General features: G+C 40.5%; 1 protein-coding gene across 2 annotated transcripts in view; it reads left to right on the forward strand.

Annotated features, from left to right (window-relative positions):
* The first annotated feature begins 2629 nt into the window (after window positions 1–2629).
* LOC111838027 (cell adhesion molecule-related/down-regulated by oncogenes) overlaps window positions 2630–16576 on the forward strand; it is a 39224-nt gene continuing 25277 nt past the window's right edge. The window contains exon 1 of one of the 2 annotated variants that reach the window (XM_023800578.2): window positions 2630–2650. The gene's annotated coding sequence lies outside the window, so the exon portion shown is untranslated. Of the gene's footprint in view, window positions 2651–3551; window positions 3803–16576 lie in introns of those variants that run through there. The other variant, XM_023800577.2, reaches the window with a different exon arrangement.

A 16576-nucleotide genomic window follows, 5' to 3' on the forward strand; every position in this document is an offset into this window, starting at 1 on the left:
AGAAGAAGGTTCTCTAGGTGCATTAAGACAATTGAATGTACAGTGCAGAGAATCTAGGGAATAAGTGAGTTGTTCCGAACTGATGAAATTCCCAGCCTCAAAGAACAATATAATCTGGCTATGATGATGCACAAACCAGATGCTGCCCTTCTTCTGGCTCTTTCCAGCCCTGTTTCTGACTGATGATATATTAACTGGAGGTAGGAATCTCCCCCCCCCCCCCCCCCCATGCATCGCTCCTTCCAAGACACTGGTCTATATACCTGATGTTTTACTGAGTTCAGAACAAGGGCCAGCGGTCGTATAGATATTAGGTTGGCGCAGTGCTGGTATATTGCATGTAATAGCTATAGGGGACATGATTTCCGAGAGTAGCTTCAGGAGTTTGGAGACAGGAAGCTGTCAGGACCAGAAGTGTCTGTTTGGTACCTCCAGTTCCCAGGACTGGCTGATTCCCCAACCCCCCTACCCTCCTGCCTACTTTTCATCATCATACACCAAACCTCACCCCCCTCCCACCCTTTGTGTAGGCTCTGCTCCCTGTAGACTGCCTCTCTCTGGCCTTTCACACACAACTGTGTCCAATCGCCCACTCCCCTCCACCTCGCTCACTGCACGTCACATTCACTCTCCTTCCGACATCCACCCCTCATCTCCACCCCTGTCCCGAGCTCCAGATCTTTGCCCAGAAAAGGAGCGGCACTTAAGGGCAGGACTGAACTGAGAGCACTCAGGAATATGAGCAAAGATGATATGAGTCTTGAAGACAAACAAGGAAATATTTTGCGAAAGTGCGACACATCAAACCCTCCGTGTCCCGCATGACACCTGCTTCTGTTAAGAACTGTACACATTAAAAGACAAACACAGCTGTAATGACAGCTATGGTGTTAACAATAATAATAAAACAAGATTCATAAGTCAGTTCTAGCTGAAGGCTCGCAAAAAGAAAAAAGAGGAAAAGAGGAGGGAAATATGTCCAGATGGAAGGAATGAGATTGTAAAGGAGAAAAAATTAACCTGATATGGTCTTTCTCTGGTCTCACACGAGAGTAGCTAACATTAAAAAATAAGGGTAACACTTTACTTAAAGTCATATTTATAAACACATTCATAACAAATAATAATGCATTCATGAAGCATTATAAACATGGCCATAAATATTTATAAAAAGGCATAACACATTATAGCCATGTTTATTATGCATTATGAATGCATATGAAGCTCTCATCTATAATATACTACAGATACCTTTATAATGCATTATAATGGTCACATAAGCATTAAGGATAAGGCAGTCGTAATGCATAATAAATATGGTTGTAATGTGTTGTATTTTTTTTTATAAATATTTATATCCATGTTTATGATTCTTTATGATTGCATTATAATGCATTATGAATGTGTTTATAAATTACTAAAGACATGGCCTTAAGTAAAGTGTTACCAAATTAACCATTCCTCAACCGCTGATTATTCTCCCACTCTATATGGGTTTTTAACCACAAATGTATATTAGGAACGGCAAAAGACAGAAAAAAAATCTGATGAATCTCGATTAAGGAACCCACTGCTTTGTTCATGCAACTCCTTACATTAAAAGTAACACTTTAATTCCTTCACAAGATCCAAAAAACAAATTACGTTTGAACCTCTGCGGATTCAGGACCTTAAATGAGATACGAACATCTGGACTGTGTTTCTCAATTTGATTTGTGGATGAAGTAAAGGTTTAGTGCTCCAGCCCAGTCCCTCCTGTAGTTATTTGAAAGCAGAGCATGCTGGGAAGGCTGTCAGTGGGCTTCATAAGTTCCCTTTTATGAAAAAGGCATTTACAGTATTCTTGGATTAACCTGGCATTGCCAAGCTCTGAATGTACCTCTACTGAAGAACACTCCACCTCCACTTTCTAGGGACCAAAGTGGCTCTTTTCTCCAAATGCAATACTTGTGTTGTGACCATGCGGAGCAAATTATTACAGGATGCATGGTGGCATGATCACAATACCTATAAATCCCCACCCCCCTGATCATATTTTTGCACATAATGAGGCCAAGTCTGACAAGCCACCTGGAACTAAAATCTGGGAACTTATTTTATTTATAGTCCATTTTACAAATACGCACAAAAACAGCATTCACTTGGTGGCCACTTTATTAGGTACGCTTAGCTCGTAGCGGGTAGGACCCACATTTGCCTTTAGAAGTGCTCCGAAGGTAAATGAGTTGTGCATTTGGAGAAGCCAGCACACTTCTATTGTACCGAGCTGATATTTTTGCCCTTGTGGCCTTCCTATTAGCTTTAAGGAGTCTGGCCATTCTCCGCTGACCCCACTCATTAACAAGGTGCATTTATCCACAGACCTGCTGCTGACTGGGGGTTTCTTGCTTGTTGTGCCATTCTCTGTAAACACTGAGGCACTGCAGCGTGCGAAAATCCCACGAGGGCGGCTGTTGTGGAGATATTGGTGCCACAACGTCCGCCACCAATAATAACACAGCATACATATTTGCTTACATCAGCCATCTTAGCTGCCCTAATGCTTCATGCAATTCTTATTCCTGCGGTTGTGCTGTAAGTATTCAGCCGCAGCCATGACTGACGAGCAGGCTGTTTGCTTTAAGAAGCAGGGTACCTAATTCACTGGCCGGTGAGTGCAGATTATCATTCATTCACATGCAGTTGAAGCATTGTGATTTTGGGCAGGAAAATTAGTTCGGTGGGAGATCGAATTGTGTTGCATACAATTTGGAAAGTGAGTGGGTCATTGTTTAAAAATTAATAATAAAAAAATAAAATCCAAACAACTATACGTCATAATTATATTGCCTTTCGATTTACAAATGTTATATTTTCCATTCAGGATTATTCCTGCAGTAATCTTATACTGATTCACAATAATAGTTTTTAGATTCTTATATATACATTGTTAATGTTCCAGAAATTTCTGGTGGGACTTATCCACAGCTGATATATACGACTGTCCAGTTATAGCAATTAAATTGTCCGAAAAGGTTGTGGCGATGTTGCTATTCAGTTACTAGAATGTTCACAGGGGATGTGATTTTTGAGGTTCTTACAACAATAAAGAGAAACATAACACGTTGTTGTATGACTTACTAAAGTCAGCTGAATGAAACAGGAAACCGTATAGAGTAAATGCTGCAGTTACGAGATAAAGGTTATGAGGACCTTCTGCCTGCCTCGGTATGGTTTATTACAAAGTTAATTAGGAATATATATTTTTATAGCGCTGGATATTTGCATGTCTTTTATTTAGCAGTAAGTTTGGGGAAGTGTACGGCGCTTTGCGGATTTCTGGTTTTGTTGGACCCTCAGCTCTCTTCGAGTTATCTGGTAGGTTCTATGGAATAAAACTTGAAATTTGACAGATAGGCGCCACTTCTTTTATTTTTCAGACACTTTGGAGCGCGAGTGTGTGTGTGTGTGTGTGTGTGTGAGTGAGAGAGAGAGAGAGAGAGAAAGAGAGCGAGCAGGCGATGTCAGGGGGGGCAGGGAGGGAGGGGGCAGGCGGCGATCTCCCAGTTTACTAGCTATAATACTGCCACATGCGACCAGGCTTCTCGTAGCACAGTTTCTCCGCAGCCGATTCCCGCGTCACCAGCCGTTTACAGGCGCAGAAAACCCACATTCACGGCTACTTTCTTACTTAGTAACTCTGCTCACTCTTTGACTTTCAAGCCCGTATCTAATGGACGGACCCGTTCGGATTTTTTACCGTCACGATGTTTTTTCCTCTCAAATCCTCCCATTGGCTGCAATCCGACCCATCTAGTGAGAGGTGAGTGATGGATGAAGAAGGTGCCTCGTAGGCATACAGCAAATGTCCATTTGTTGGGATTTAGCGGTAAAAGGTGCCGGAAAAATGTTCCCAAACAGAAATGATCAGCTTGCCGTTTTTCCTCGATTTCCTTGAAACTAAACACTCGGCACAGTTATGGAAATGGTTTATTATCGTGCCTTTAGCAGAAGTTGTGTATGTGTAATGTCATTTTTTACAGTGTAGGATATTCTTCTGTTAAGGTGGTTCTTCTAGAAGAAGTTTGGTAGCAGTACACAGAATACAGGCTCATGTAGGGTCCCGTTTCCTTCACATTTGTTCAGCGAGTAATGTTTTCCCCTTCAGTGTTACCTCGGTTTCTTACACTTAGTTCATTGGTTAGACTGGTAGTCTGTATAACATTTATTTAATAGATTAATGGTTTCAATACATATTACCGTTTTAGAGATGCGATGTACTTATTCTTCGAGTTAGCTAATAAAATGCAAGAAGAAATTTATGCAGCAAAATATTATTGATAACATGGCAGCATCGTTGGGTTATGTGGAATATTTAGCATTTTAGAACTTGAAACTTAAAAAAAACAGCGCAGTGATGACTTATAATTAGTACTGCATTCATCACAAAGCAAGTTATCTCTGTACATGCAACTGTAATAAAGTTTAGAAAGTAATTGGTTTGTGGTGAGAGACCATGCAGTGTAACGCCTGTCAGGAAGCCATCCGGAGGTTTGTCAGAAGCGCGTATCCAGCTACGGCTCGCGGCAGCCCTTCAATATGTTTGGAAATAGAGCGCATCCAGGAATAACTTCTGCAGATATGACTGCACTTACACACTTTGGGAATTGGGCGTTAGCTAGTGTAAGGCCATATGTTAAGAATGGTGGTGTACGTTTAACAACTGCCTTTCTGCAGCCACAAGTTTTGGAGAGAGCGAGGAATATGTTTGTAATATAAAAATATAACGAGACAGAGAATGATCCATTTTACCTCATGAATCTGAGTGAAAGCACAAGACCAAATGGACTAGTATTTTACAATGTTGCCTTATCTCTTTATATTTTTTCCATAAACTGTATGATAGGAAACATTTAAAACCCGAATTTCTTATTTGACTCCACTTAGTTTAGTTTTATCTTCTGTTTCTGTTGTCATTTCTCCTATTACTTCAGCAAGGATAAAAAGGTTACAAAGACAATGGATGTTTTCCCACTTGTTGATCTTTGATTTGTCAATATTGCAGTCATAATAATGATCGCAAGAACACAGGCTGAGTATTTTCGTAGTACAAAAAAATAAACATTCTGAATAATGATGAAGTTTGTATGGTATTTTCTAGACATTAACATCGCAAAGTTATTTATGCTTGGTAAACATTTGTCTTTGCTGTCTGTCTTAGCATGGATCTAAATGCATTTTATTTATTATTGTTTATATGAGTTATTATGAATATACTAAGCCCAGTGTTTAAGTAGAACCTGCAAACACATTTATTTGGCGTGCTAGGGACTTGCTCTAAAAGGATTCAGCCTCAGACTGATCATGAACAGCTACTACTGTAATTATTTGTTTACATGGCGAAAGCCCACATAAATAACCAAACAAACACATGTGGTCACGTGGTATGATATCTCACCCCTTGGTAGACCTAGGCAATGTCCTGTGTAAAAGAGCTTACATTGTCAGAGGCTTTGCACAATTTACATTATTTGTTTTAGCAATAAATTTGCCACTGAGAATATGGTTAGTGCATGCAATCTAAAACACTGCTACAGATTTAATAAACTGTAATCTAGATGTATTCATTTATATTTTTTGTTCCCATAAGCTAGTAAAATATCTTTTACCCACTCAGAATTTGTATACAGGTTATAATTTTGATTTGAGTATAAGAGCTGCATTAATATAATTGCATCTCTTTGAGAAAGTTAAAAGTTTTTCAAAATAGTTGCCTTGGATTGTCCATGTTAAGGCATTAATAAATCATTAATGGTCCTGGAGTTTTACTGGCCGGTGACTGGCCACTGCTGAATATCTAGAAATAATGTTTAGTCAATTAGGTTGCATGGGCTAATGATAAGCATCTGTGCCTGTTAAAAAGGTATGTGGTAAGTGTTCCACTTTGGACGTGTGTTTCAGCATCGATATGCGTGCACATAATGACCCTTTGTACCGCATAATAAAAGGCAGAGGTGAAATTATGGAAACTTTTGAAGGCATCTGTGAAGTAGAAATAGCGAGACCTTTAGGTTCTATTTTTGTTTTGTTTATGTGTGGATTTATGAATACAAAACTGAGCATCTCATTGTTTGGCAGGGACATATCTTGATTTTCAAGATTAATGCCATACAACCTTGTTTGTCAGTGTCCTTTTTGGAAAAATTGTGTTGTTCTTGGACTAAGACTGCTTATTGTACCCTTAAAATTAGTAATAGTGGAAACTTAGTCTTAGTCTTAGTCTTATCAGATTGCGAATATGAGTAAAATTTGTATGCGTTAATTATTAAACCAGATGTGGCTTTTTGTGTTAAAATATTCCAGAGCCTTCATTGCAAAAATAAGCAAATGTTTTTATCTTGATTGTAAAGTGCAAGGTGTTTCTTGAGAGTGCTCAGATTATTCATCTAGCTTTATCAATATGAGCAATCATTACCAATGATCACAATATCCGTAAGAATAATATTTGAAATGGACAGTGGACCTCGTACTGCGGAGTGCATGAAACCCATCTGCAGTCAAACCAATAGATGAAAGCTCTTCAGATCATACTGGGGTGTGGTTTAGTGGATTAGTTCATGAAGTTGTCTGGCCATCCCGCAAAAAGAACATTAAAATGTACAGAACTGCAGTATACTGTCATACTCAGCCTGATTTTGAGATTTTAAGCCATCTGATTTGTTCTGCTTAGGACTGTAAATACTTCATCAGGTGAAAGCGCTGTGATGTACAGCTCAATGGTTAGATTGTCAAAAATATGAAGCTAACTTTTTGCAGTTTTGATTTTATTGTTTCACTGGAGAGTCTTTTTCAGTCTTTTAATGTTTTTGTTTTAATGTTCTTGTTGCTTCTGATCACTTTTTGCAAATGTGTTTTTTGGAATCAGACGGAGCCTTATTGGCCATGTTGGCACTGGAGTGTGTGCAGTGACATAAAAGACACTGCGGAGTTCAGTGATTACCTTTTGAAGATTTGAACATTTGACAATAAACATTAAATAGCAAATAAGTTATTTATAAATAGGCAAGTATAAAGTACATGATGTTATATTTTTGTCATAGTGGATGTGATCTGTCAGTTGTTCAGGGGGCCAATGTTTGGGGACAGGAGCCATTTTTGTGTTTTTGTCTCATAGAGTTTGGAAGTCTTGAGGTTTTTCTTCAGACCAGAATCTCATCCCAGAAGGGAGAAGCTAAAGCAGGTGTTAGGCCCCTCACACCCTGTGCTTGTGTGTACTATGGGCCTGGTGCTGAGAGCATACTTCTTCATTAAGTCTCCATTAAATTAGGACGTTTTATCCACGGACACACCGAGTGGGTTCAGCGACACTTAACGCCTCAGATGTAGCATCCCAGATTCATCCCAGTGACGTATCACTGTGGAACCGGGTTCCATCTCCTATCTCTAGTGAAGAGAATAAGAATTTGTTTTTCATTCCATTATTAGAGTATTAGACTACTGGGTGTCCTCTCATTCTGCTCTTCTTCCCATTCTGCTCTTCCTTTCATTCCACTCTTCTTCTCATTCCACTCTTCCTCACATTCCGCTCTTCCTCTCATTCCACTCTTCCTCCCATTCTGCTCTTATTCTCATTCCACTTTTCTTCTCATTCCACTCTTCCTCTCATTCCACTCTTCCTCTCATTATTTTACAGCAGTGTCTCTCTGTTGAGTGCCGACAGTACAGTGGACATGATTTCACAATTAATTAAATCTGGTTGAAGTCTGTACTTCTGTTTTCTTTTACATTGTCAAAGTGTTTTTTTTTTCGTATGGCTTTTGAGTAATTGGTCTACATTGAGAAATGTATTGCAGGGATTTATTTAAAATCGTGTATCGGCACAATGTTTAGTTTCTTTTGGGGAGGTATGAGAGAGCAGGTGCAGCTTAGCTGTGGGCTGTCAGCAGGTCACAGCTGCTTATGCTGGTACTCTGTACAATCGAGGTACGTCAGAAGTAAACCATCAGCTTATCAGTTATGTTAATTTCAAATCTATCTGTGTCACCTGTGATTGTGAAATCAACACTTGAGGGAACTCGAGAAGCTTTACATAATTTAAGCATATCAACATTTTCATTATGTAACAAGTATATTTTTAAATTTTTTGCTTTAGCACGCTTTGAGTTTTCAGATTACAAAGTATCGCCACCTTTTGTGAAACATTAACATATGCATAACTAGCATACCTAACTAGTCTTTTGATTTCTAATGCAGTTCCCAGACACCGCTTATACCTAGTTTACTCAGGCTTTTCAGAAAGAAAGCGATACGGTTATCTATCCCAGTAACATTTCTTATACATTTGACAGTTTTTCTGAGGAACTGTATAGTGACCCTTTATGTAACGATGCCAAGCAGTACTGAGATAAACGTAGGTCCCGCTGCCCTCACTGCTATGAAGATGTGAATGTGTTTGACAGTCTTTATGGAAAATGGATATGTGCAGAGAAAAGAGGGAAGGAGGTGAAATATTAGCTATCTGCCATTCCTCTTTTTCTTCTTTTCTATCAGTCAGTCTTCAAATGGCTTATTCCGGTCGGGGGCTGGTGCCCATTCCAGACAGCGTAGGGCAACGTGCTAGGGTACCCCAGGGTGGGATGCCAGTTTGTCGCAGGGCACACAGACACACCGACACACACACAGCGGGACTAGAGCCCCCCCCCCCCCCAAACCCCTGAGGCACTGTGCCTCAGGATGCCTTTTATATATAGTGTATTTTATACCTTGTTAATCTCCCACCATTGTCTTCCATCAGAGATGAACAGAAAGCCTTTCGCATAATGCTATTACTATAATCCAAATATATTTTGATAGCACTTTTAGTTTTTGAATCTTAAAGTTGCCAGTTTAGGCTGTTTCAGAAAAGAAATGAACAATAAATACTTATCTTATTTAATGTTCAGATACATTGGATGAAGTTTGGGTTAAAGTGTAAATGAATTCTGCCATGCCAGTAATCACATTCTATAAGACTGCGTAAGATGATCCTCCCCCCTATTTGGACGATTGTGTATATTGGGTGTAAATAGTTGTGCAAGTGAAATTTGTTAGTCCTGTATTTCAAACTGTATTTCAGTATAAAAATAAACCATGGCTACTAAACAGTAAATGCAAGCAAATACAGATGTTGGCATGGGTGGGGGGGGTGATCGTTTTCATTTCTGCTCCAGCCGTTATTTTCAGGGAAACGCAAAGTGTGTACAGGACCTTTCAACAAGTTACTCATGGAGCCTGATGGCTATTCAGGGTTGGAATAGTTCAGTGGAAATCAGCAGACTGAATTAATTTATTCCAACAAACAACTAAGAAGCAGTGTTTTCCCCTTGAGCTATATGATCAATATGAAAACACTCTCCTTCAGACATTTTGAATAGCCGGGGAAGCTTGATACCTTTGTGTTTGCAGCTACTTTTAGCGCTAAGTCTGGCTTTTATTTTGTTTTCTATAAATGTAGGTCTCACCTGGCTAATGCATGTCGTGCTGAAAAGAAACCTTTGAGTGGCTTATTTCCTTAAATATTAACCTGTGGTTCTCGCTAAATAAAGACGCGTTCCTGCTGTAGTGTAAATGTGGAAGCAGACCAGAAAAGAACAAAGAGAGACCGAAAATTCCACTCGTGATTTGTTTTGGCTTGCGTGGCCATGTGTATTCGGGCCCTTAAGGTTGAATAAAGAATAAAAAAACAGAGAAACTATGACTGCAATTCCCCAGGATGATACCGGGGATTAATGACTTTCCCTCTACCTAAACAAGCCATTTTCCTGTTTTTGCTAAACTAATGCTGATGAGACATTTTCTCGCTTTCTACATTTAGACTCTCTATTAATCAAAGGATAACGCCTCACCCTGAGGAAGACCAAAGGATAAACTCTGAACTCAAACTCCCAAGCCTCGGAGAAACCTTAAAACTAAGTCAGATCTCTTCAGTGTCACTGAAATGCATTATCGTAGAGCAGGGTTTCCCAGTTCTGGTCCTGGAAGACCAAAATACAACACAGTTTGCAGATTACCCTGCGCAGAAACATGTTAATCCACTAATTACCAGGTTTAGTAGGTGTTTTGAACAGGGATATCTGCAGACTCTGTTGGATTCCTGCCCTCTTGAATTGGGAAACCCCATTGTAGCACTACCTTTTACATTAAGTCGATATTTTGTTACTGTTTTGATGCTATATTACTGAGATATTTATAATATTAAGTAGTTTTAAATATTAAAGCAGAAGTGTAATTAATAAAATGTGATTTTGTGGTTTATTTCTTGTAGTATGATGTATGGTCAATAGTTATTACTCTCATAATTCCTGGGAACCATTTTACCAATGTCTAGACGGCAATGGATTTTTGGAAATTCAAGGATGGGAAACTTATGTTCTTTACCTTAGGTTAGAATAGATTTTCAGTTTTCACTTTATTGACATTTTAGTATTTAGTTTTACTTCTGGAATAACTTTCCTATAAAACTGTAGAATTGTGCAAAGTTTTACTCTTCATCTAAGATGGTTTTGTGTTCCGAGGATATGTAATGGAATTTTCTAAAATGTGTATGGAGTAAAAGGAATTAAACAATGTAGTGTAATATAATGTATTTACTGACAGGAGGCTCCCTGCAGTTTTTTATAAGCATATAAAAGGTGGTAAAAAGTGATTTTGTTTTAAGTCACATTCGTCCGAGTTCCCGTTACTTGGGTTTATTTGTATTTACGCCATTTTTTTGGGGCGTAATTAACTTTGACCTGTGAGGGTATTTTTTTTAATGAATTACGTTACAGTCAGGGACCGGTGTTCAGAATGGTGCCACCAACTACGAGGTGTCCTGTACTGAATTTACAGCCAGCCAGCGCTGTTTCCATCTCTGTATACACAGCACACAGAGATTTGTTACTGTTATGATTCAGTTTGAGCACTTGGAATGATGATTGGACCATTGAATTGTTACATGCCCTTACTCACCCATGGTTTATGAAAGGTAAATGTAGTGCAAAATCATACATGTCATGTCACTAGAGCCATATAAATCTATAGATTCACACTGTAGCTAGTTTGCTATCGTTTATTGATTTTTTTTTTGTATATGTCTAGTCATTTTGTACAGTGTAGGATATTCTTCTATAGCTATTTTCAGTTTGACTTTGGGTGTTGCACAAATAACAGTAAAGATATCCTATTAGGAACACACCTTCAAGGGCCCCTGTGTTCCTCCCCATCAGGTTCCAGTTCCAGATCAGAAATTTAGTTTCAGGTCTGCAAAATCTCTTTTCTTATTCATGAATGCATTTAGAACATAAAGCGACATGGTGCAAGTTCTAAATTTGTCACATTGTATGAGTGTGTGTGTGCGCGTGCGTGTGTGTGTGTGTGTGTGTGCCCTGTCATGCGCTCCTGTCCTTGTGACCTGTGCTGAATGTAATAGGCTCTAACCATGACCCCGTTCAAGGTAAGTGTTTGGATGATGGATGGATGGATATGGGAGTGTGAGGGGTGGCTTGGTTATTTGTATTTATGCCATTTTCTTTGGATGTAATTAACTTTGACCTGTGAGGGTATTTTATTATTTCTATTTTTAATGATATATTTTGAAACCAGCATTAGATTTTATTTTTCTGTAATTGCAAATTTATATAAAAACACCAGCTATTATAGATATATATTGTCATTAACTTTTAAAACTGTGGTTTATTGTCTTATCTAGATTTGCATTATCTAGATTAATCTAGATTTGTAGTAATTGCCTTCTTCCAGTTTGTAGTAAAGGTGCTTGGAGATAAACCATTTGATGTCGCTGTGTTTCTGCAGACGGATGATTTGTTGAGTTGACTCTGAGGGGTCAGCCTCGGTCCAATCCATCTTCAAACTCTGGAATGAAGCCAAATATCTGTTCACGAGGAGAGAAAGCAGTGCCAGTTGTCTGCTTGTCCAGTAAGGTTGCCGTGGAGATGTACAGAGTGATAGACTCCAGGAGGCCCTGGCTACTGCTGCTCTTTGAGGTGCAGAGTTTGTTGGTGTAATAAGACTTTCTGTGCAGAATAATCAGAGACATCACACCAAAGATGCATGCGACTCTCAGTGTGCCTGCCTCTTCCTTTGTACCACATAAGTGGGTGTTTTTTGAATACTTCAGTAAATAATGTCTGATATGGGCCAGCCATATTCTATCTAAAATAGACTAACTCTAGTGTTTACTGCCACAGTGATGTTAACAGCATAGAAGGTTCTAGAAATCTTTTCAAACAGAATTATCGCAATAGACAAGGAGTTTATGCTTAGTTCAGTTCAGAGTCTAAGAAAAATGTTTGTTAGAATTGTGAATCTTCCGAGCAATGGTCAGTCTTACAGAAATCTCTTCAAAAGTGTAAAATTATTCACAAATTGACAAAATATGTTGGAACAAGCCTCTCTTAACTGAGTTGAAGTCAGTGTTCTGGGATACTGGGTAAAATGGGATTTGTAGCAAACAACAGAGACACTAACAGGAACTTAAATTCGCAACGCAAACATACAGAGGAAATTTTAATCATCGGTAATACTTTACTTGCAGGGGCACAAGTACCTTAGTAACTCAGTAAGTACAAACCATAAACAAATACAGTAACTGAATTAAATACATCAACCGTTATTGTTTGATTAATGAAAGAACATGGGATGTTGATAAAATGATAATGTTTATTACAAAATCTCACCACGTTTGCCGGAACATGGCGAAACTATTCCGCAAAAAAAGAGGCAGGAATCAGGTTCTGGAACCTTGGTGGGAAGGTACCTGATAAGTAACTCGATGGCGATTGTGGGAGCGTCAGGTTCTGCTCTGAAGCTGAATTGCAGCTGGGCCCGGCAGCAGAACCGTCATGCAAAACGTGTGTTGTGTCAGGATCCGAATCAGGTTGTTTAAGCATGTAAGGCCCTATTTGTCACTAAATGATGCACATATGCGGGTGCACTTGGCAGAAACTCCATTAACTCCTTCTGAGAGGCTGATTGATAACTATAGGAAGCGTTTGGTTACAACCATTCAGCCAAACTTTGATTCAAACTTATTCAGTATAGAGGAGCCAATACCGCCCCTCCCCCCCAGAGCATTTGGCTGCTGTGTAACATTCTGAAATATTAACATTTTATTCATTGTATTTTCTCAGTTTCCATTTTTCTCTACAATTCCATTTTCTTTGGAAGCCTGATAATATTCAATATGGAAACAGAAAATAAGTCGGAGGGGGGGGGACGACCCACTTTTCATCATGCTTTGTCTGGCGTCTCCCACACATTGGATTTGCTGAACAAAGAGCGAATTGGACAGAAGATTGACAGAGAGGATAATATATTCATCCTGAAACCCTAGAAATCCAGGTCTTTCTCCTCAATTAAATTGTTTTTGTCGCATTCTTATGGCTGTTTTTCCACAGAAAAGCAGATTGTGACTAATGACCGGCAAAAAAGTATATATTCAGCACATATGTATCAGGGCCAGATGAAATGACATTTGGTAGCAATATGAATTGGTCCTCTTATCTGCTCTGTGCTTTTCCATTTTGTGGTGTGGCGTCTTTGATGCCTTTAAGAGCCCCATCTGTGATTTCCAGTATCTCCAGTATGACTCAGAGCATTTTGGGAATGTCCCAGAATTTCTCCCTCATACTCATGACCATCATAATTTCTAGCAATATCCTTTAGTTTTTTCCAAGTCACCAAACCTCGTTCTAGCACTTGTACATTAAATGTGGAGCTCTCGCGTCCTGTTAGAACTCATTGGCTGGAGTTGGACTTTGCCCCGTCTCCGTGGCGTCGCCTTGGCACTTGCAAAGCAAAGAAGCTTGGAGGTGGGGTTATGTGTGTCCTTGGTAAACAGTAGTGATTGTGTGCCTCTGTCTGTTCCCTCAGCCTCTGTTTCGTTCTGATTTCTTGAGCTTCTATCAAACAGTGCGGTGATTCTTGCATCATTAAAAATTCACCCGTCTGCTTTTGCGAATCAAATGCCCCAAAGAGATGACGACTCATTTCTCATCATCAGTCTGTTTGCTTTGGCCGCAGACCTAAAAAAATAAATCGCATCAGGCCAGGCTCTCACTTTTAAGAGTGGAAGCCGTTTTCTTCGTGATCTTTTTGTGAGTCGTAGATGTGAGCTTTGCCCGTGAGTCCAGTTTTCTTAAATTCAGGATTGATGGATCAGCAAGTGTGAAGCTCATCTTTGGCAGAGGCAAGGAGGTGAATGGAATTGCAGTTGCCTGTTTACCTCTGGGCGAGAGTTTAGCTCCTCCTCCCTGTTTTCGCTGGAGACTCCTAGGAATGTCTCTGCGGCGTATCCTCTGTCAGCGGGATCCGCGACGTGTGTGGACAGGTTGCAACTTCTGACAAGTGAAACCACAGCCGGCTCCTCTGTACGGCCCGCCACGCAGATCAGATTAGGCCGCCATCCCCATGTGATCTCCTCCTATCGCCCCCTCTCCTGTGCCCCCCCCCCCTGCTTCTTTCTTTGTCACATAACCCCCTCCTTCCCATAAATTCACCATGCATTACTGTATATTAGCATATGTCACTATCCTGGCATTTTTCCAGCCTACGTCAGTCTGAATGCAATCTGCAGTCTATTCTTTGTTTATTTTTCTGATATTTGAAAACTTTGCTACCACCTATTTGCTTTCGATGGAGTTTAGTGCCGTTAAAGGGATTCTCCTGCCTACTGGAATGCAGCATGATCCCTGTATGTATATGTCAAGCCCTCCCTGAGGCAGGCAGTCAGCTGGATGCTATTTGCATCTGTGCCCTCTTTGCTCCTTGATGCATTGTTACATTCCTATTATCCGTGTGAAGTCTGCTCGCTTTGAATAGGAAGGCGATCTGGGAGAGACAGGGAGGGTAGCAAATATTCACAGAGTAAGGGGGTGACTTAGGGAGCCACAGGTGCTCAAGCCCATCCCTATTTTGAGAGCAGGGGGGGGTGTTGCTTTCAGTCTGTTTGTTATTTTTTTTTGTGCCACCCCCGTAAATCACTTCCATGCCTTAGCGAGATTGATGACGCCGTTCATCCGTGTTTGTGTATGCGGCGAGCATCACCGGCGACGTCTTGTATTACGCGTTTGACTGACGGGCGCTGAAGATGCTGAATGAGAATAGGGGCGCAGGGGCCTTTCCTGCTGCATTTTCTCACACATGCTCGGGCACCTCCATAGGGCACCTCCATAGGGCACCTCCATAGGGCACCTCCATTGGGCACCTCCATAGGGCACCTCCATAGGGCACCTCCATTGGGCACCTCCATAGGGCACCTCCATAGGGCACCTCCATAGGGCACTTTTACTTTGCAAAAATCCACCAGAGCAATTTGATTTTCTACAGCCTTTTCACCTTGGAAATTTTTTAGTTCTGTCCTTGTGGTACAGCGTTATATATTTCTGTAGTATTCATGTATCCATTGATCTCTCTATCATACCACATATCCAGTATAGGTTTAATGTAAGTGTATAGTTATATAGAAATAATGGTACAGTTTTAGTTCATGAATATGTCATGAAAATTTATTAAGCCACGATTTCCATACCCCAGAATGAGAGCAAGACTATAAGCATTTCTGAAAATGTTAGTGGTGAGGGGTCCGTGTTTATCTGGAAACTTCTGCCAAATGGAAATCTACGAAGGTGGGTAACTTGTGGAATTTCAGGGCAGCTGGATTGTTTTGAAACACGTCGTAACCTGATGTTGCTCCATCATGGCTTTTTCCCCCACATGGTCACTCTATCCAAAAACGATTCTAGAGATTATTTAGCTCTCATTTAATAAAAATGTCCCCATTTGGCTTCTCCTAACTCCACAACAAACGTGGTTACAGGAAGGGATTTTTTTTTTCTCCCAGCAGCCTCTGTTCAAGGACACAGACGTTCTTCAATGCAGCTGCATGAAGTGGTGTCAGATAACATTGGGATCATAGTCTCCCACCTTGCTTGCATTCCCTTAAAAGGCCTTATGCTAAATGTTTGTTCTCCCATTCATGCCTGTTCAGAGGACATCTTATTGTAAGGCATCCCTGATCTGATTGGTACATACCAGGGCCTTAGTGCCATTTCAGGCAGCAGCTGGAGTAGCCGCGGCACAGAGACAGCATTAGATAAAACCCACTTGTACATCACCCGTTTCCTCACTGCAGGACCAGGATGGCGGATGTGGAAGAACGGATGAATTAAACGAGCGGATAAGATCGACGGAGGATGTCTTCTGTTTCCTTTTTTTGCGAGATTGAGATTTCAGATAAGCTGGGCTTCTCTCAGTGATGGGCATCTCTGCGCAGTCAGCGGACGGAGAAATATCGCAGATACACGGCCTTGCAGATTCTAGTGGGGCTTTGAATGAAGGAGGCTCTTCCTTTCTGTCGCTGCAAACATCATGCTCTGCCTTTATTTTGCAGTTGTTGTCATATATTATTTTTTGTGGGGCGGAAGATTATCGTTGCCGAGATAAGGGCAGTGTGGAGCCTGTCTGGACCTGTGTGATGTAGGTGACATTGCCCTCTGAGCTTTATTAGCCGATTCCAGGGCTTTTCGTGGCTAAGCCAGGCCAGTCCTGCCTAAATAGC

The sequence above is a fragment of the Paramormyrops kingsleyae genome, chromosome 18 (genome assembly GCF_048594095.1).
Source record: "Paramormyrops kingsleyae isolate MSU_618 chromosome 18, PKINGS_0.4, whole genome shotgun sequence".
In the NCBI taxonomy this organism is placed as follows: Eukaryota; Metazoa; Chordata; class Actinopteri; order Osteoglossiformes; family Mormyridae; genus Paramormyrops; species Paramormyrops kingsleyae.